The 21613-nt window shown below is 39.2% G+C and overlaps 1 long non-coding RNA gene across 1 annotated transcript in view; it reads right to left on the reverse strand.

Moving 5' to 3' along the window:
* Positions 1-5756, reverse strand: part of LOC144989309 (uncharacterized) — a 150894-nt gene extending 145138 nt beyond the window's left edge. The window contains exon 1 of the long non-coding RNA XR_013653447.1: positions 5448-5756. This is a non-coding gene — a long non-coding RNA (uncharacterized LOC144989309). The remainder of the gene's footprint in view (positions 1-5447) is intronic.
* Positions 5757-21613: the final 15857 nt, after the last annotated feature.

Consider the following 21613-nt stretch of genomic DNA (forward strand, 5'->3'; position numbering starts at 1 on the left):
AAATTGGCGTCTGCTTATGACAAGGAAAAATGTCCACAGCTCAAATGAATCTTAGTAAAGACTTACCCCTCTAGGTATCGCTTTTGGAGTCACAGTGGGAAAACCTTCAGGTCCTTGATGCTTTACATTTTCTCATTGTGTTTTACCTGTCTGACTTCGTGTTACTGTGCTTATTTGGTCTCTAACTAGCAGTGAAAAGATTAACGATTTGCATTCCTATGATCCAACCAGATCCGTCCGAGGCAAGATATTAATCGAATAGACCTGTAAAATCATTTAAAAAGGAAACAAACCAATTATAATCAAAATTGAAAAATACCATTTGGATTGAGGTTTAATTTACTATAACGTAAAACAACCAAGTGACATCAAAGCGGACAACACACGTGACGAGTCCATCATTCCGGTCCATATGAAGAAACACTTTGGATTTTACAGACATGGGACCATACAGTGTGGTAGAATGTTCTAATAATGGTCCTGTTGTATAATTCTGATGTTGAAAAACAACAGTGGGCTGAACTTCATGAAGATAAAATATTAATGTATTTGCCAATAATTCTTGTTTCTTATTTTACACTTTATTACCATATCTTGCAATAAATACAAGAAATCTGGTAAACCTTCCCTGCACTGTTCAGTACCCAGGTATTCATCTCTAAATCACACTGGTTGCGGTTTTGGCTAAAGATGTCCTGTATGGATTTTAGGTCCGTAGATAGGAATGATTTGAATGGAATCGTTAAAATGAATCATTACACCCCCCATCTCTAAAGAAAAGCTGTTTTTAGGGGGGGAAAAAAACCACATAAGCCCCTACATTAACATTCATAAAAGCTCTTCTGTATTGTATCTAATCAATAATCAGTATAAATTTCTGCTTAACAGTTGAAATTGCAAGAAAAGCTAGCCAATTTTTTCTAAGAATTTAGTGTAAACCAAAGCAAATTGCAACAAGCCCATGTCTAATGGACTATTAAGGTTCGTCTGTGGATTGTGTGAATATTTTCTCACAGTTTTTCCTCATAGCTGTATATTTTTTTTCTGTCCTGCAGTTGCAAAACAAATCTGTTGTTACCTGCTGTATTAATAGCAGTAGGGTATATGATTATAAAACTGCAGCTTGGTAAGATTCATCTCATATTTGACTTTTTGCTAAGTAGTTGTTGCAATCAGCTAAAAACAATCTGTTTTTCTATTCAAACCTATATCCTGAGAGTTGTTTTTAAGTTTTTGACAGGGAGCAGTTCATTTATTAGTATATTTTGTGTTAGAGATAATCTGTAAAAGTAGTTTGTTAATCAAGGAAAACATAATAATGTCACAAAGTGGCATTTAGAAATATCTAACGTGTGGTCCATTCTCTAGTGGTTTTTTTTTTTGGTCTTTTACAGTGGTTTTAGCACATGTAACATTAATGGGGTAGAGTATAAATTATCTATGGGGCCATAACCAACTCAGTATGACTGTATTTGTATAGAAAATCACAGTAAATGCTGGTGTTTTCCCTTTATAATGTGTCATCAGGTTATTCAGTAATGAACTCAGTGAACTGCAGCTTCCCCACACAGCGCCTCATTACTCCCAGCAGATCATGACTTTATTATTGCAACTCATCATGCTAGAATAAATGTGTACCATGTTGTCCCAATTTAATGTAGTGATCTGCAAAGTGGCATTAATTTCGTTGATTTCGACTCAGACAGCGGTGCCAGTAAGTGGAACAGTGCAGCAAAAAAAATAAAAGGCACCACTACGACCTGAGTGGAATATGAGTCGCTTGCTTTTGCAAAGGGGCTGCAGTTCAGTCGCATCAAACTCAATCTTCATTTTTGAAATACGGCAAACCCTGCTGACAATAAGGGTAAGAGAGCGATGTCGTTTGGGAGCTATAATGTGGCTGTGATTCCATTATAAAATTCTTCAGGGAGCATTCAGGGAATCTGCAACATCTCTGAATGATGAAAATGCCGGTTCTGCTCACTTCATGAGCTGCATCGTTAGAGGAGCCCCTGAATGGAGGTTCCGGCTGCAAAAGACTGAAGGCCTGGTTAGACACTACACATTCAAGCGAAAGTGTATAAATTCTTCTGAAATCAGATGAACAAACAAACTCTAAAGGGCTTCTGCTTAGTTGCAAGTGAACCCTGTTGTGGTTTCCCACAGTGAAGATGCAGAAAGTTTCTATTGAATGTAAATGGTGTAGCATGGCAAATGAAAAAAAAAAAAAAAAGAGTGTACAAAGAACCCTCGCTATAACAATGTTTACTTTTTGGTAGAATTATTTGAGCAACTTCCAATATATTTTTTTTAAAAGCACTTTGTATTGGCTGTGTGTAGGACTGGCACATGGGAAATCACAGTTCGATTCCAAGGGGGTGGGATGAGTATCGTCCAATGTGGTTCCTTGGACAAGGACTCACACAAAGGTGCCAAAAGGTAAAAAAACAACATTGTGTTCTGTATCCTGATTGGCTGTAGACCATTGTCAATCAAACTCGATTGTGCCGTGTCTCCTGTACAGAATCCGTTCAGTTTGCAGAGTTTCAATAAATCTTCATTCGTGATCAGATCAGATCAGATCTTTGTTTTCATTCTATAAAGCTGGACTTATTTTTTTCTAAGAAGGTGTTAACTTTGAGTTTAAGAAAAAAAGTGTAAAAATGTTATTTTCCTGTCTGAGAAGTGAGCAGTGGAGGGTTTTTTAAGCCCCAAAACATCTATAATATTTGTTTAAAAAAAATAACAGACTACTTTTATTTTTTAAAACCTAACTCCCACAATAAACGAAGGACCACTGTAAACACAAAGAGGAGTATATTAAATTTCTATTAGGGTGAGGCTTGCTAGTTTTTCTGCTTTTTTTTTTTTTTTTTTACTTGTTTCAGTTTTTGGTTAGCTCTTGTTTTGGTCTTATTTTGGTCAAAATTGCCCCAAAAGGGCAGCTTAAGGAACTACATAACATTGCAAGGTGGTCTGTAAGAACACAAATATATTTTAGCGTATGTTCTTTATTTATGGGTCTGTTCTGTTATGCTTTGACTGTATTTATCAAAGTCCAAATTCTTGCGTTTTTCGTCTAACACTTTCGGTTCTTGATATTTTATGCCTGACAAAAAAATGCAGTTAAATATCTTGGTCTGAAATCCTCCCACAAATACTGTGGCTATTGCATTCTACAGCAGGTTTGTTTACTTTTATGGTCAAACTCTGAGTCCATGGGACAATGCTACTGTGAAAGTACAGGCAGTCAAAGAAAATGAATAGTTTAACACAATGTTTAAAAAACAAAACAAAAACAGCACCTGTTATGTGTATTATTATAAAGTTAAAAATAACTATTTCAAGAACCACTGTGACTCAGTAGCTTAGTAACTGGTTTTCTTTCAGGTGAAAAGCAAATAGGATGCATTTTCTTTGTTTTGGTCACATTTTCTGTCAAAAACAGAATATTTATAAAAATGAAAAAGAAATAAAACGAAACAAATAAATAAAACTGCCATTCTTGTAGATCGTCTTGTCTTTTGGTTTTCTTTCACACACAGTTTCAGACCATCTTCCATTTCAAATGCAGGCTTGTTAGAAGAAGAATTGCTGCTTTTGTGTTTAAACATAATAAAACATTTAGCTCCGAGGCAGGTATTCCATGATTCTTGCCCCGCTCCGGTTGGCTTGAACAAACGCATATGAAGGCATTCAGAAACCTGTGCAAACCTGCTCTTGTGTCTGCAGCCTATTGTTTATCCCTTCTGAGCAGCGCAGGAACGCACCTGTGTTCCAGTGGAGAATCGTGGTGATTCTTTACTTCAGCGTGCCCCCTTTTGGCCTCTAAATCGCACACGCCTATTTCCCTATAATGGCTCTGCCATGTTTTCCAGCTCCCACGGGAGCGTTGTTGCGTTGCCTATCTGCTTCTTGCTGAAGTGAGAGCCCTATGCGGTGTTAAGATGAGTGAACACTGATGAGGGGCAGTTATTATGCGGAGCTTATTACTCTCTGCTTTGCACTGAGGGGAGACTGTCAGCGGCTATTCATTAATGTTATGAATAATGACCTACAGTCTGTGTTTTGTGCGCACAAACAGAGACGCACTAAACCGTTCAGAGTAGCTCCGTCACATTAGTGTTACCCTTCTGGTCGTGTTGTCAACTTCTTACTTGTTTCTTTACGTTGAATTCAAAAGTAAAAATAAAAAGATACGTGTCACCTCCCAACAGAAAAATGATAGGTAATACTCATTTTTGGGGCTGTAACGAGTATTCAGATACTCGGATATTCACCATCTGTTCCAGAAAAAACGAGAACCAATATTTGTGATGTCCAATATGTCTGATTCACGATCTTTATTTTTACTTATGAGTTCAGTAAAAAATACACTTCAGGCAATGTAATTATCTTTCTAACACACAAAATAATGCTGGATTTTGAGTTATAGTTGTGAGGTAATTTTAAGAAGTGTTTGTTTTTTTCCTCTTTTTTTTTTTCTTTTTTAAGGTTCTATCAATTTGTTGGTAGATGTGATGTTTGTAATCGGGGTTGGGGAAATAAGCCTTGGTTTCACCAAACACCTTTTTCGGTTCATTTTGTTCAATGTTTATGTTGACATTGTTCAGTGTCAATACTTATGTTGATGTTTTAAGTTTGTGTGTTTAACATAACCGAAAGAAATGTCTCTAACTATATAAGCAAAACAATTTGAATGTTATACCGTCATCGAACGTCAATAAGTCTTCCACGTAAAGTGTTGACGACATTTTTGACTATCATATTTTTTTGCAAATGACTCTACAAGAAGTTCAGTTTACTGAAATAAGTTAATATAAATGTTGGAAGGTAGGTTCATCTAAAGTATGGGAGTTTTTCGTATTCCCACTAAAGATGAGCAAAAGTCATTTTGTAAAACATGTTCACTGGAAAGAAACACTGTTACCAGTTTACATTAAAGGAGGGTTTCCAAGTTGTTAATCACTTTTATTTAGGCACTGCTGTCTCTTCTCTTACTATCTTCTTGATGTCCATCTACTGTAACTTTAGTCTGTAATACTGTAAGGATGGAAAAACTGCATAACATTTTTAGGATTTGTTGTTAAATGATCAAAAATAACTGTTGTGTTTACTGCTGAAGTTAACCTGGAAGTTGACAGAAAAACCTTCTAGTGTGACATTGTTTTAAAGTACAATGTCTTTCTTTCAAAATCTTTGCGTAAAAGTAGCTATATATTCATAAATTCATTGATAAATTCAATGTTGGAAAATTGTCAAATAAAGGCAAGAAATTCAACCTCCTAGTAAAGTTTCACAGTCTTAAGTCAGTTAACAGAGAAAAAAATGGAAACTAAACAAGTTAAAAGATGCTAAAAATGTTCGTAAAGAGAAGCTAGAAGCTATCCGTCTTTTACCGGATAAATATAGCTGAGCTAGGAAAATCTAAGAAAAGATGTCCAGACCTCCCTGTCCACAGTAATGTCCTTCGGTCCAGGTGTGGGGAACCCAAGGTGCTCGCAGGTCAGCCGAGTGACATGGCGCTCCCTAGGGGTTCCTATTCACTTGTGGTTCTAACACTCCGTCCTTTCCTCGATCGTGAGCAAGACCCATGAGATATTTGAGGTCTCCAACTACCTGCTAAAAACAAACCCAATGTTACGATGAGAGTGACAAAAATGTTTGCTTTCTACACCAACTACAAAAACAAATAAAAACAACCAATAAAAATGTCCTAATGGAATCGGCAATAGGAGAGGAGGAATACCAGCAAAATAGATTTTCACAAATGATCTCTTGTCGTCCAGATTGTGTTCTTTAATTTTAATTTACAACCATGCAACACAGAACTAGGGCTAGGTATCATCAATAATTTACAGAATCGATCGATTTGATTGACCAGGGCCTGGCTTGATTAGAATCACGATCCACTCTATTTGATTTTGAAATAATATGGTTTATACACTTAAACCTATATGTTTAGAAATACAACAATAATTTATATTTGTTACAGTTTACATACTGTAAAATTAGTAAAAAGGAGAGGCTCTGACAAGAATGTACAGATCACTAAGTTCTGCCTCTCCTGGAGGGCGTTTCAGTTTAACCAACTATTTGCATGCAACTTCTAATGTTCGAGCGCCTGGAACTAAACTTTTTTCTGGGCCGCACTTATTTTGAATGCTGAAAATATGTAGCTTAATAAAGCCGGACTTAAAATATTGGTAAGCGTTCCTGTTTTTATAATTACTCCTTAAAATCCGTGCAACCAATAACAAAGGTTAGCCTTGGACGGACTTAAAATACACCCAGCCAATGCAGCAATGTGCATTCAGTGGTCCCCAACCCCCGGGCCGCAGACCTGTACCGGTCCGTGGGCCAATTGGTACCGAGCCGCAGACTAAAAAAGACAAATGCACACAATAACTTCAATTATTTCCGTTTAGTTTATAATCTGATACTAAAAGAAGTTAATTTTCGGAAACCTACAGGATTCTGTTCACCACATCCGTTTGTCTTGACACGTCACGTGACTTTAAGCAGCTGCTCGGACCGCTGTGAAAGTAGCTCAACCCTTAAAAGCGAATGAAAATCTAACAAAAAAACTCATTTGGAAAGTTTCTTTGGGAAGAAAAGAGCCAGTGAGGAACCCGAAGAAGAGCCTTTGACTTCAAAGGAAAATAAAACTGCTATTTACAGACAAAACCAGGAGTCTTCCTCAACATATGGATTTATTGGGACAGTTGTTCTCACGTACCAGAAGCTGCTCGCCAGCCTAGTATGCGGCAACTGACTTTTGAATTTGCAGATACTTTGGATCCATGTTTATATTATATTAAGAAAACACCAATATTACGATGTTTGAGTCATTTCATTTTGCATTATTTATCCAACACACCTTAAAAGTTGGACGTGGCTGAAGTTAGCGTCTTGTTGTACTGTACTTCCATTTTGTACAACAAAGTTAAAAAATAAAAAACAACCTGGGATCCATAGTGACGGCTAACAGTGACTTCAAACCAGAGATCACCCGCAGAAGGGCACTGGCAGCATCAGCTCCGCAGTCCCTCAAAAAAACCACTGTGGTGTCATCAAAATATCATGCGCAAGACAAAGCTCCGGATCTACAACCTAGCTGTACTCTCCAACATGCTTTATGGTTCAGAGACATGGCCTTTAAATAAGAGCTTAACCGCAACAATAGATGGCTTCAACAGCCGAGCTCTGAGGACCATTGAGAACATCAAGTGGCCACAACGTGTCTCTAACAGAACCTTAAGAGCCCAAACTTGCCAGCCCCAAGCCTCTTGCCCTTGCTGCGAAACGCTGCATCAGATGGTTCGACCACGTTCTCCGTCTTCCCTCTTACCATCCGACGCGAACCATTTTGCAGTTTAACCCAGGAGTTGCGGCTGGAAACGACCTCAAGGCAAACCCCAAACTCGGTGGACAGACATATTTCCGGGAGATGTTAAACCTTGTGAGGTTGCTATGAAGGATGCTGAGCTTCTGGCAGAAGACTGGAAAATATGGAAGACCCTTTTTTCTTTGGTCGGCTCTACGCACCGGGAAGGGGCATCGCCCCCCCCTGCAAGAACCATGACAATGATGACCAATGTTTTTAGATTTTTTAGACAACATTTATTGTAGAACCATTTTTAATTAGAAAATAGTTTTCCGAAACCAGAAGGTTAAAAATATGACACAAATTCTTCTGCCCTGTTTGGCGCATATTCATGTATCCGTGAAAATATTGTCTGACATTAAACCGATCCGCGGGCTGAAAAAGGTTGGACACCACTGGCTTATATCATACTTTTCTCAAGCCTGATAAAGTAAACTATATCCATATACTGTATATGATAATATATTACCTTTGGCACATTGAGGAAATGTTTTTTTATGAAATATGGACTATTTTCGTACGCGGAAGTGAGACGAATCGATCTCTGCTCTGTTCGGGTGCCGCCCATTTTTGATGTCAACCTACAGTCGGCCTCGCCAGCGTGTGTCCGTTTCCCCAACAAATATGCACATGCAACTTTTGCAGAGATGCATGTGCATATTATTCAATTTGTGCATATGTGATGCACCACCATAACTAATTTCTTCATCACTACCATTTCGTACTGTCACAAGTCAGAGCTCTGTCTCCCTTTCTGGTCACCGGCAGGAACCTTCTCCTGAGTTCCTATGTACATCATCTCCCAGCAACCCCAGCGCACAGTTTCTAGATGCCACACACCTGAATCTCAATTGCAGTCACTCACAGTACACTTAAGCTTTGCACTGAGCCTCACTCAGTGTGAAGTACTGTTTGTGCCACTCTGCCTGTGTGATGGGTAGATGAGGCCTCGTGAAGCGTTTCACCACATTGCCCAAACTGTATTGATACTGTGTCGATACTGACTCCTGCTGGAATAAAAACATCAATGCAGGCAACCAAGTAAAGAAACTCAGCTGATAAACTTATTAAATAATCTAAAGACAATATTTGTCATCATAGTTCCCATGTCTCGCTCCATAATGTCCTAGCATTGAGGAGGTGCTTTTAAGTTTCATAGTTCTGCTGAACAAATGCCAACCCGCCAAATTGACCCAATCCTGCCCAAAGCAAAATTTCTCCGCAATAACAAAATCAAAGCCACCAAATTTGGCGGGAAACCGCAGAATCTGGCAACACTGCTGGTAAATGTGCTGCCTTGTTTGGCTCCTCGGTGACACACCGACACAGTGGCTGTATCGGTCACTTGACTTTTCCTGGAGCGATACGCGCACCGACACGGGATTTCATTTTATGAGCACGACACGTGAGTCGACGCGTCTGTGTTTCCGGACCCATCACTGGCGTTATATCCTGACCTGATCTTCCGATGTCCTGATCCTGTTTCCTGTCTCTGACTGTCTGCCTGCCCCGAATCTCGCCTGGATCCTGACTACTCCTGTTTATTCTCTGATGTTCCCGTGCTCGTTATTGACCCCTGCCTACCTAACCACTATCTCTGTGGACTTTTAGCTGTGCTAATAAAACCTGCTGCAATTGGAACCAGCCTTCTGCCCGTTCTTGCGACACCTACAGCTAAGTACCTATTTTGGCTGTTTCAGATGTGTATTCATCCTAATTTGTACAGATACAACTTTTGCATGTTTTTATTCAACTGTGTTTTGTACAAGTGTGTTTGTTGGATTGCTGTTGTGTTATCGTCATTATAGCAACAAAAGAGCCGCTTGGAAAGCAACTGCTGTGGCAAACACTTTCACAATACCTCTCCCTTTTTTTATTTTTCACCTTAGTCTGTGGCCACCTGTGAAAATACAGTAATCTTTTTCTTTCAAACTCTGTTGTTGTAGTCCACCTGGAGAACTCAAAGACAACCAAAATTGTAAAAACCGCAGGCAGAAAGCCAAAACAGTGATAAAAAAAATATATCACATAAAAGCCCCGGGAAGTTGTGTGAAGCTGCAAAGCTGACTAACAACTGTGTTTGCGGTCCTGATAAAATGATGCAACCCCTTTTATTTTTGAGTCTTTGTTTGAGAACTCTGTCATCATAAAATATAACAGAACCTTTGAAATCTTACACACCCATGGTTTGTATGGAATAATCACAACATTATGACTACCTAAAGACAACTTTTAGGATTATTTCCGTTTTCCTTTCAGCGGCATTGAATTTTTTTTCTTGGAATAAATTACATTGTTTTTGCATTCTTTTAAAAAAAGCTGGGTATTTTTATTTTCTTGCAACTTTCTGTTCTCTATACGATGATAGCACAAAAAGTATTGCAAAAAATTGCAATAAGCCTTATACCATTGTAGAAGTCAGTTTTTCTCCTATTTATTTGGTTACACATTTGTAAGGAAGGAACATGCATCTATGGGATGAGCATTGGACTTTAAGTTATGGTGGATTGGATGTTTAATATAAGTTGAAGACATTCGTTCACCTTTCAGCACATACCATCAGGGGTCGCCACAGTGAATCAGCTCCCACTGAGTCTCACAGGTGGTCTGGCTGAGATGTTTACACCAGATGCCCTTCCTGAAACAACTCTATATTTTAATCCGGGCTAGGGACCGGCACAGGGAGGCTCAAACTTGTGCCCCCTTGCGGCTACTTAGTTAGGCACTGGAGACTTTTCTGGAACCTCTTGCTCAAAACACAAAGATGTCCAGTGGTGTCAAGGTTAGGACGGCTAAGACTGACAGGCCATTACATCCTCTTTATTTGCATCTCAGAAAAACAATCTTGAATAACTCTGCTCTGTATGGTTGAGTGTTGACATCTTGGAGGTAAAACTAGTTTGGTCCCAGACTATAGAGACGTTTGTCTGTCATTGGTTGCAAATTCTTGCCTAAGTGTCTTTCCACATTGAGGCTGTCTCCTGGTTTTCAACTTAGTTTTGAGGAACATCAGTTTGACGTTGGCCTTTCACACTGGCCCTTTCCAGATCAGTCAAACTTGCTGGTTCTTGGAGCAGACACTCTAGCTGGGCTCTTTCTCACTGACACCTGGGGGCACAAGAAGGTTAAAACAAGTTAAGCAGGAACAGTCAAACAGATTCAGTGAAAAATGTTCATACACACAACACAAACTCTACTGCTTCCACAAACCCACGTTTCTTATACATGTGACATCATCAAAAACAGTGTTCCCTAACCTTAATTCTCTTCTCTTAATTCCCTGTAAAATATCTGCATCTGCTTTAAACTTTATTTCTACTCTAGATTTTGTGTAGGAACCATATAAATATGAAGTACTTTTTCCCTTAACCCATAACTGACAAAGTGGAAGCTAAACATTTACTGACTTTTGAGGTGCAATGGATAAAAAAAAATAAAAAAAATAAAACTAGTGTTTTCTAAAAATAATAATAAACGTGAATCCACCGTTTGTGCAACTTTATTAGTAGCATCCTCATAAAACACTTGGCGTGTGGGAAAAACTTTCGCAATTAATCCATATTTTGAGTAACAACTCCTGGTTTTGGTTTGTTAAAAGCATTTTCTGTTTCCTCAGCGGCTCTTTTCTGCAATTTCTATGTTCCAATTGTGTGTCAGAAGTAAGAGTTCTGTCTCCCCTCCCTGGTCACCAGCAATAACCGCCTCCAGATTTCTAGCCACACTACAATTACCAGCAAACCCCAGCGCACACTTTCTGGATGCAGCACACCTAACTCTCATCCATTCATCAACCACAGCTTAATTAAGCACTGCACTGAGTGAAATTCAGTCCAAAGTATTGTTTGTGCCACTCTGAATGCCTTAAAGAGTGTCGGGCAGCCCGCCTACCTGCCCGTCCGTTTGATCACCTGTCTGCCTGCCTACCTGCCTGTCTGTCTGTCCGACCACCTGCCTGCCTGCCCGCCCACCCGTCCGTCCATCCGTCCGACCACCTGCAAGTCCCTCTTCCAGCCGTGTCTCATCCTCTCTCCAGCCAAGTCATAATAAATCACTTCACTTATACCAGTTTGTGTCCGCACTTGGATTCAGTCAACCACTACTTTCTCCCAACACGAGTGACTTGTCAAGTATGAGTCGGATGAGGTGGGAAGATTCCAGTAGATTCCCAAAATAAAACTTTTTCTCAGATTAAGATTATAAATACAATGGAAAAAATGTAGGTTGTACGTTTTTTTTCTCCTCAGTCCAATACCAAATGTCTCATGTTTTACTGATGTTAAAGAGACAGAAACAAGCTTACCAACATCCCAAAGCAAAAAGAAACAATCCCCAACACAAATGTCCATTCTTTGATCCTGTGTCTTGACATGCAGAAAAACATGAGAGCCTACCTGATAAACAACAATCCCTCTTGATTATTCTAGCTTCTCGTCCTGACCAGATGTCTTAAATGAATAGCTCTTCTCTCGCGTTTAGCCTTTTTTATCTCAACCCTACAGCCCAAATCTTCAACTCAGCCAGTCCCTAGCCTCACCTGACAGTGTTTCGTCTGATTATATCTTCATAGCGATAAATGCAACAGCCCATCTCTAAGATCAGCCACTATACTCCAGCCTGCAGCCACTGTCACATTGAAGGAAATGCTGTATTTATTTTTGCATGTTCACAGAAACCCATTCCTGAAAACTGCTGGATTATCTGCAACTTCAGCTGCAACAAGTGTTCCTTTACATATAAAGCAATAAACATTTAATTATAATTAAATATCTATGAAACGTTTTCATATACATTCTGTTTTGAAATATTATTTCTATGAGATTTGTTATTAATAGATTTGTCCAAAGAACTCAGCTACTGTAAACCACACTCACACCTTCCACATGCCAATGTAAAAAGACCTTGGTAGCCATTTTTATATGGTTGCCAGGGCAACAAGCTGATTCAGGGAGATGTTCCAGAATTGTCCGGTGCTTGCAGCACAATTCTCAACCGTATCTAAGAGTTTCTCTGTGGCTGGAGTTTCCCCAGAAACTGTAGAGTGGAGTTATTTGATATAAGATTTGTAAAAGCAGCAATGTTTGTCTGCCTCCTGACGTTTTTGGCAGAAGACACTTCGGCATAGATTACTTAAAGGAGAATGGAAGCTTTATGAACATCCATGAGGTATCAAACCTTTATTTGGTGGTTGTGATGCAGAGGTTGAGTGGTCAACATCAGAGGATCACACCTTCAGTTCCCACCTTACTGGCCCATGTGTTGAAGTGTCTTTGGGCAAGACACTAACCCCACATTGCTCTTGATGGTTTCAAGTTGGCAATGGGTGCCGCCAGTGAGGCAAAGGAGCCGCTACCAGCGTGTGAGTGTGCATGTTCATGGGTGAACGTGACTCTGACTGTAAAGTGCTTTGATAGAAAAGCGTTTTACAAGTTTATGCCATTTAACATTTCAAGTTTAAAAATGAGGGACCCTTAACAGACTGGCGACCTGTCCAGAGTTTACTCTGCCTTCACCCAACTGGAACTGGAATAGGCTCCAGCAACCCCAAAAGGGACTTGAATGGGTTTAGAAAATGGATGGATGCAAGAAAGTTCAGGGACTTTATTTTAACTAAAAGATCTAAGATCCAGTTTGAATTGAAAAGCACTTTATATGTTCTACCGCTCGATGATTTTTACCTGGAGAGTTGGGGAAATACTTACAAAAATTCACTTCAAAGGTATATGTCATCATTGCAAAAAACAATGTCAATTAGCAGTAATTTCTTTTACCGTCTATTTTTGTTTGTTTGTTTTTATTTGTACATTTTGGTTTGTGTGACAGAACAATCCAGAGCCAGATTAGCTTTGTTTAACCAAGCTGACTTTGACACATCTTTTTCTGCTCTGTAGAGAATTTATGTCATTGAGAAGAGCCAGCAACAATCCAACTCAATCCCCCTTTCGTGTTAGCACCAGCGACAAAGGCTCTGAATGGATTAGTGTAGGTGATTATTGCCATTGTCACCAGTCGCTTTTGGGCTCACGCTGTGTGGCGTCACCCCTACTTGTTTTTCGTGAGCAGCATCTGTAGTTTTCAGATATCTGAAGAATCGAGTGTAAAAAAACAAAGAAAAGAGGCGAGCAGAAGGATGAATAACAAGGACGGGAGGTGTGAGGCAGAAACATTTCGCTGTCCAAACTGTGTTAGCTACACTCCCAACAGAGAGGAAAGGAAATTGTCCAAAATGAAGATGGACCGCAGAGGTGAGATGATGAATGTGGCGTTAGAGGGCGGGGGGAGAAGGTGGTGGTGGGGGTTATATTCTGCACATTGTATTGGCTGCAGGACAGTTGGGCAGAAGGTTGGGTGTTGGACCACATGCACGAGGAAGCGTGGGGGAATGGGCAAAAGAAGCGAAGAAAGTGAGAGACAGATGGATGAAAGTGTGAAGGAGGCAACAGGAAACTGACAGGGGAGGATTTTTTTCAGCTTCCAACTCTTAGAAGAAAAAGGGATGAGGAGGAAGAGGAGAGCAGCAAGAAAAATAGGTTAGAGTTTTGGGAGAATAGAAAGTTGAAGCCAAGAAAGACTATCACATATTACAACTTTATGTATTTATATGCTTGCTTTGAGGATTCTTCCGAAGAAGAGTAGAGAAGGTCAAAAGGAGCTGCAATGAGTCTTTGCAGATCTAAAGAAAGTCTATGACAGCATTCAGGGAGAAGAGCTGTGGTTGTATGTTGAAGTCTGGAGGGACAGAGAAGAATGTTGGAGTTGTTCAGGACATGCCTGAGAGCTGGAGGACAGTGGTGAGATGTTTTGTAGGTGGAACAGAAACACTGAAGGTTGAGGTGGGACTGCACCAAGGATCCGCTTTGATCTCTGTCTTGTTTGCTGTTGTGATGGACAGACTGGCAGATAAGGTTAGACAGGAATGTTAGTGGGTCATGATGTTTGCAGATGACACTGTGATCTATAGTGAGAGAAGGTACAGGAATGTCTAGAGAGGTGGAGGTTTGAATGAAGGTCACCTGCAGTGAAAAAGGTCATTTGAAGTGGACTGGTGAGGTTACAGGGAGCAGAGAAGAAGGCGGAGGAAGTTCACGTTCTTAGGTTCAACAATTCAGAGTAACAAAAAGTGTGGGAAAGAGGTGAAGAGGGAGCTGGTTGAAACAGATGGAGGAAGGTTTCAGGTGTAATAAAGAATTTCAATAAGAATGAAAGGAAAGGTGTAGAAGACTGTGGTGGAGGCAGTGATGTTGTCAGTTAGAGGCTCTGGCATAGAGACAAGAGGCAGAGCTGGAGGTACCAGAGATAAAGATGTTGAGGTTCTCTTTGGGAGAGGTGATGAAGAAAAAAATCACGAATTAATCAGGGGCAGAGCTGGTAGAGCAGGAAGGGGGTGCCATCCAGTAAAAAGCCCAATTTTTGAGTCAGTATTAGTATCATTATTAAGATTATAGTGTCATCTATACTTAAAATAGTTTGAAATACGTATTTTTGATCACTTCACATGTAACCCTTGTGCTATCCTAGGCACTTTAATGTTGGAAGTTGGGTCATCTAGACCCACTAGACAGTTTTTCTTCAATGATTTGTGATCTTCACTGGTGTCCATGGATTACATGAAATCTTTCCACCTTTATCCACCTTTGTCATGGTAGGGAGAACTCGTCAATTTAAGGGTGGGGTCATCTAAGATAACACAAGGGTTAATGGCCTTTTGCTCTGATGTCTTCATTTATCCAAAGTCTTCGGAGTCATAAAATGTTGTAGTGCCACTATTGATTCACATTGATCTCGCAAACGGTCGTCGAGATACGGTAGGTCAAAGGGTGGGTAGTATATACGTGCCACCGGCGACATCTCTGGTGTAAAATTATATTTGAGGAATAATTGAGTAATTATTTTGAGGAAGTACTTTTCACTCCTTTTTGAGCAATTCAACTGTTAGTTTGGCTAAATTCTGCTGCTGGTGACCCCCAAAGTGAGCAGCTAAAATGCAAAGAAAGAGAAGAAGCAGAAGAAAGTTTTCTGGGAGTTGAGAATCTTATTGAACTCGAGTTGAGGTTTTTCTCAACTCAATAGCGCGCGTGCAGCACACCTCAAATTGGTTTTGCCAGCTCAGCTGAAGTGCTCGTGACTCTGTGACACAGTTGAATTTGTGTCCAAAGTAGATCACACAAGGTTAAACATGCTTAACAAACTGAGTGAATAAAAGATAAATTTCCTTTAAAGAGGCTGCAAACATGCATCAGAGGAAGCTCCTCAACGTTCATTTTCCTTTTTTATTCAGCATTAAACTATGGAGGACCAGGAGAGTATAAGAAATAAGTAATACAGCTTTTTGATGATCGGTAATAAATTGTTGAGTATAAAGATGACTAAACATGATCTCAAATTCAAGAATAATTTTCCAAATAGATTGCAAAATGTTTTGTAATGCCATGCTGTAAAATATAATGGTAAAACATGAATTGTATTATTCTTTGTTTTGTTTTTTTGCTTGATAAATATGTTATTTGTAAATGTGTGTAGTTCTGAAATTGCAGACACCTAACTGCCAGTAATCCTTTTTTTTTTTTTTTGAATAAAATCTTTTTACTGCACAAATTTCTTATTGTGACTTAGCCAAAAAAGTCCCACTCCAATTGCAAAAGCATTCCCAGTGGTTTTTTAATTATGATTTTGCAGTTTTTAGTCAAAATAATAATAATAAAAAGAAAATCCTGTGTAGTAACTATGACATAGTTTCTGTAGAGCAGCAAAGTTCATTGGGAATTTACTTCTGACTTAAGGGAGGAGCTGTTGGTGTGAAGTAAGCCTGCCCCCCATTTCCATCATCCATATTTTTACATAAGTAAAAATCTTGTACTATTGAACATTTTTTGAGTGTCTCTACATATTTCTCACATTTTGTTGGGGCATTCAGCCACACATATTTCTCTGTTTTTTGCCCATAGGCACAAATGCATTCTGAATATTCTTCGAAAACGTTTGCGTCAGTTCAGCAGCCTCAATCTTTGATCTTTCAGTGTGTTTCTATTTTTTATTCCCCCACCCCCTTTTTTTTTAATCGATCCATCAGTCGCACAGAGTAAAAAGTTAGAGAGGTTTCTTTGAAATGAGGAATGCTGTGGTGCATTCTCTTAGTTTGCTGGAGTTCAAACCTCTAAAAGCAGCAGCATACCTCTTTGCTCTGCGGCTCGCAGGGGCAGCGTGCAGTCCTTGTTTCCCGGGGCTTGTTGTTTTGTTCCACTTCATGGACATCTGCATCTCTGAAGCTCATCCAGGATGTAATTTGAAAGAAAGCGGTGAAGAAAATAAAAAATTTGAATCTTTTTTTCCCCCCAAAAAGTCTTTGATGCTGGTTTACATGAATTAGAATTAAACACCAAATTTGAATTCAAAAAGTGCACAAAATAAAGTATAAAAACATTTAAAACAGGAGACATATGTTTGACAATACATAGAAGAAAAAAACAAAATGAGGAGGGTTTACCATTGTTTTAGGGACTTTACAACAAGCAAGGATAGTGATGAAAACCATCTGCTGTCAAGCTCATAACATTTTAATAAGAAAAGATTTTAGGAACATAATTAAAGATTTATTTAAGATACTGAAAAACGAGGAAAAACTAATAAATCTTTGATGGTTAGTCTCTGGGCCAATGACTTATGCGTATGTAGAATAAGATGAGATCATAGGATTAAAGGGCTTATATAATGCAAATCAAGTCTTTTGTGCTTTTGTAGATATAATGTTAATTCCTTACAAAAACAACAACCCTAAAGCAGTATTATGATCCAATCAGTCATCTCTGGGTGTTCTTCTAAAATCCTGCACTCTGAGCACCCCCCAATTTACAAAAAAAAGTAGATTTTCACATTTTGACCCGTGAAAGTGAGAACAGCCCCTTCTAGGGGAGTCTGCCCACCCAGCATAACACCCATACTCTCCGTGGAGCTAGCGGTGGTCGGCTAAAACCCTTTCTTTTTATATGCACAATATACACATCCATCTCTGCAACAGTTCAGTTGTTGTTTGTTTTCGTGGGCGAAACGCAGACACGCTACCGAGGCAAACTCTAAATTGACGTCATGAAATGGGCAGTTAACCACCAGGAGCAAAAGGCGGTGTCTCAAAAATAGAGTCTTACTTCCAGGTAGGAAGTTGCGAAAATAACTCATATTTCTGAAACATTTGTTCTTTAGTGTGCCAAGGTAATATATTATCATATGTACATAGATATATTTTACTCAGAAAGGCTTAATAATTGCATGAAATTGGTCCTTTTTGACCCAAAGCAACACACTGCTCCACTCTATTCTGATACATTCACATGAGGACAAGAAGATCATTTGTTTTCCCTCGTCCAAGCTGGCATCTGGCTCATAACTGTACTCTAATATTACTCACCATTTTGGTTGCACCGGTAAGGTTAGGTTGGGGGTGTAAACGGCTGTAAGCTAAAGGTAGAATGTGTAAACAAATGGATGATGGGAAGAAGGGGCGGGGTTACTCTGTGCCAAGGGTCCCCGCCCAGAACTCAGAGGTGAATTTTAATGAACTACTGCCGCTCTGCAGAAACAGAGTCCTAGAAAACAACACTGGTTTTTTGATTTTGGCCAAAAACAGCTCAATGATACATAAAAGACCATTGGGATCACTTTGACAATAGAGCAAAAGATGGTCGGTGTGGGACTATAACACAATGTTTAAAGAAATAGCACAGCAAAGTGTCAGAGGTGAAGGAGGGCCAGATAAGCCGCCTGGAATGTAAAGAAACAAACATTTCTAATTCCAAAGGCAAAAATATGATTCCGATTGGCTGAGAATAAACTGGACTTAGTGACCCCCCCTCCTCGCATTCCAAATACCCACTGGCTCGAAGACGCTACAACCACATAGACTTCTATTGAGAAACAAAAAGCTCTTTCCCATCCCCTTAAGCTAAAATTCATACATATACGTGAACCAAAAAAATAGACACAAGTAATAATACGTTTTTAGATATTAGTTTTAAAATAAACAAAAGAAAAGATAAATAAAAATGTGATGATTTCAGTATCTGCTGGTCGTGTTTGAGTAATTAAGTAAGATGTTTAGTTAAAAAAAAAGAATGTTCTTTTGAGCCTGTTATTGAGATTTTTAATTTTTCCCATTTTAAAAAAGACATTACATTGTAGAATCAAGACCTTGTGGATGGCTGATTGGGCCTTCTCCAGAGAAGCATTATCCGTTGACATGCTTTACATTTATCTGCAAAAAGCCCATCGAGACGACTGTTGTTGTAATTTTGGCTATACAAATAAAATTGAATTGAATTAAATTGAATTAACATGTAATGAGTGAGGTAAATACAGTTATATTTTATTACTGACACCATTACTTTAGGGTCAGGAATATCAAACATTCTTATTCTACCCGTGCCTACAATTGGAGCAGTAGGAAGAAACCGAAGGGGTAGGGCATGAATTAGGATTTGGCCGTTCACTCAGACCAAATCAGACCAATCACTGCATACTGACGACGGCGTCTGGGTTGCAAAAAAAAGGCGACCGAATCGACTTCATTTGGTTGGAGCTGTCATTAAGACATTTTCCATGGGTGATGTCACAGTCACTCGGTTCAGTTTTCATACAAAGTCAATGGATCGGAATGAAGGCTTAATGATCAGCGACATGTAGACCCAACAGCATCCCAAAGCTCTTGGAAGCAATGTAGATCTTCCTTACTGAAATTGCACCAACATTTCATAATACAGACTCAGATAATAAGACATTGCTCTAAAATCAACTGAATCTACAGGGGAAATGATTATCTGAGTTGTGTGAAAGTTCCTCACAGAAACTGAAAGTCTCCTATTGGAGGAGGAGTAGGTCCTAAAGAAGATCCAGAAGCAAAGCTGCCTTTTTTTTAGACTGTAGCTCTTTTAACTCTCTGAGATAAAATGCATATCTTTACCCTGAGAAAAGGGGTCACATCCAGGTTACTTTTCTTCTTGACTTTTTCCACAGACTTAATGTATGTTCTTGTGCATGAGTGTGTGTCTGCATGCGCACAATCCCATGCACACATTTTCTTCTTCTTGAAATGCACCTGACTTGATGCTCCATGTTTTTTTCTTTCCTCTGGCTTCCTGTCATGCCTCTATTTGCAGTGAAGTAGTAAGTATTATGCAAATGTTCCATCAGTGCAGAAAATGATGCAGTTTGCACAGTCATCACTCAACCGACAAGACAGAGACCTCCATGCAAAACGCAGAGACCTGAACCAGCCTTGTTCCCTGACATATTTCAAAGAAACAAACTCCCAGAGTCTGCCTGAAAAACATATTTTTAAAACTGCCTGGAAGAAGCTTTGGGGTTTTGAGTAAAGAGAGCAAAAATGTCAAAATAAAAAGGGCAAAGTAAGCAAGAAGATTGCAGAATGTGGCATTGCGGAAAACAACAGCAACTCCATACACCATGATCATCACTAACTTTAGGTTTAATTTCATTTGGTTCATTTTATATGTAAAATACCAATTTACAAATGATGTTGCCTTTTGCTACAAAAGCAAAAACACCTACATTGAGCTTTAGTAATCACGGCTTTTATGTCTGAATCAGTCCAGTATTTCAATAGTCAGTTTTTCTTTATTGTAAAGTCAAATCAAATTTAGAGAACCAAAAGATTAATATGAATTGTGCAATTTAGCAACTTTGTTGTACTTGTTGCAATGACAGTTTAAGTTCCATTTCGATTGAGATACTGAGCAAGCAGAGGCAGAAAAAAAAATCATTGGATTTCGAGGAAAACTCTAGAAGAACAAGTAAGGGCAACTTTCCGCCATGGCTGGTCTGGGTTTGAGTGGGCAGGAAAGAGTTAAACATGTAAAAAAATACTGTAATATCTGTTGTGAGACACACTGCAATGGCAGAAAGAGAACTGATAAAAATCCCCCGAACATTTGTTATAGGATAAAAGAAAAGAAGGTCACCTTAATTTGTGAGCCGTAAAGTGCAGTAAGCAAAAATAAACAGTCATGTAACATAGTATGACTACACAAACAAGAATGCCTTGATGGGCCAAGAGGAGGCAGAGGATTGGTCAGAGTAGATGATGGGGAGTTTTCCTAGGAAATTGTGTTCTTCGTCACATTTGACTCTTATCTGCAATAAATAGCTTTTGAGGAGAGTTCAGCACGTCAAATAAGACTACATTTACTAATAAGAACTCATTTTTCAGTTGGAAACCTTCACTGTGTATGAGAACTTGACTGAGTAACCCCTCCCCCTTTGCATTCCAAACAGGAAGTACCCCCTGGTCCCAAGAAGCCAAATCCCATAGACTTCAATTGAGAAATAGATAACTAGTCAGTCATTCTGTTTGTCAGAATAACAATTCTTAATCAGTTATCTTTTTTAACATGTTCTTATTACCCCTAATCTAATTTTTTTCGTGTTTTTTCTGTAGTGCAAGTTATTCAAGTTATAATCTCTCAATAAAAGCATGTGGTCACACGTCGGTCGTTTGATTGACAGATTCTCCTGAGCCCGCTTTCAAGTGGCAGGGGTGTTGACTTCCAACAATCTCACACCTGATTGCCAAGAATGGTTGCCATAGAAACCATGACCCAGAACAATTTAAACTAATCACTACATACTGATGTCGTCTGGCTCCAACATGGCAAAATCCGTATTGGCAAAATATGACTTCATTTGGTTGAAATGTTAGGGTGCGTGAGTAAAGTCACACTCACGCGATCCAGTTTGTTACCCATACGGTACTGTGAAATCATTTCTGAGCATCATTTCTTTTTGAGGAAATGTTCACTATTTGTTTGAAAAAAATCTTAATATCCATCAAGCGGTGCTTTCTAGAACATGTGGACTAATTTTTGAGCCCCGTGTACCACAGAAAATTGGTTCCAGGTAAGTAACACATTCAGAACTTATAAATAAGATGCAATTTGACACAAGGGAGCCGAGAAGCCATGATACAATAAAGCCTTGTTTCCACTGAGCAGTCCGGTCAGGTATTTTGAGCGTTTCCATTATAAAATGGACTTATTCAGCCGGACCAAATCTTACTATTTTTGAGCCCCCGCTGATTGTAGGTCCATAGTAAAAGGAACTGACTAGTTAGAGGCGGAGCTACTGCTGAAAGTCATTACGACAGAAGATAGCGCTAAGAAAGCAGCTGTATTCGTCCTCGCCACCCCCATAATATTCTCTCAAACAACATTAAATGCTTTGTAT

This window comes from Oryzias latipes, chromosome 23 (assembly GCF_053564925.1).
Source record: "Oryzias latipes strain Hd-rR chromosome 23, Olatipes_Hd-rR_3.1".
NCBI lineage: Eukaryota > Metazoa > Chordata > Actinopteri > Beloniformes > Adrianichthyidae > Oryzias > Oryzias latipes.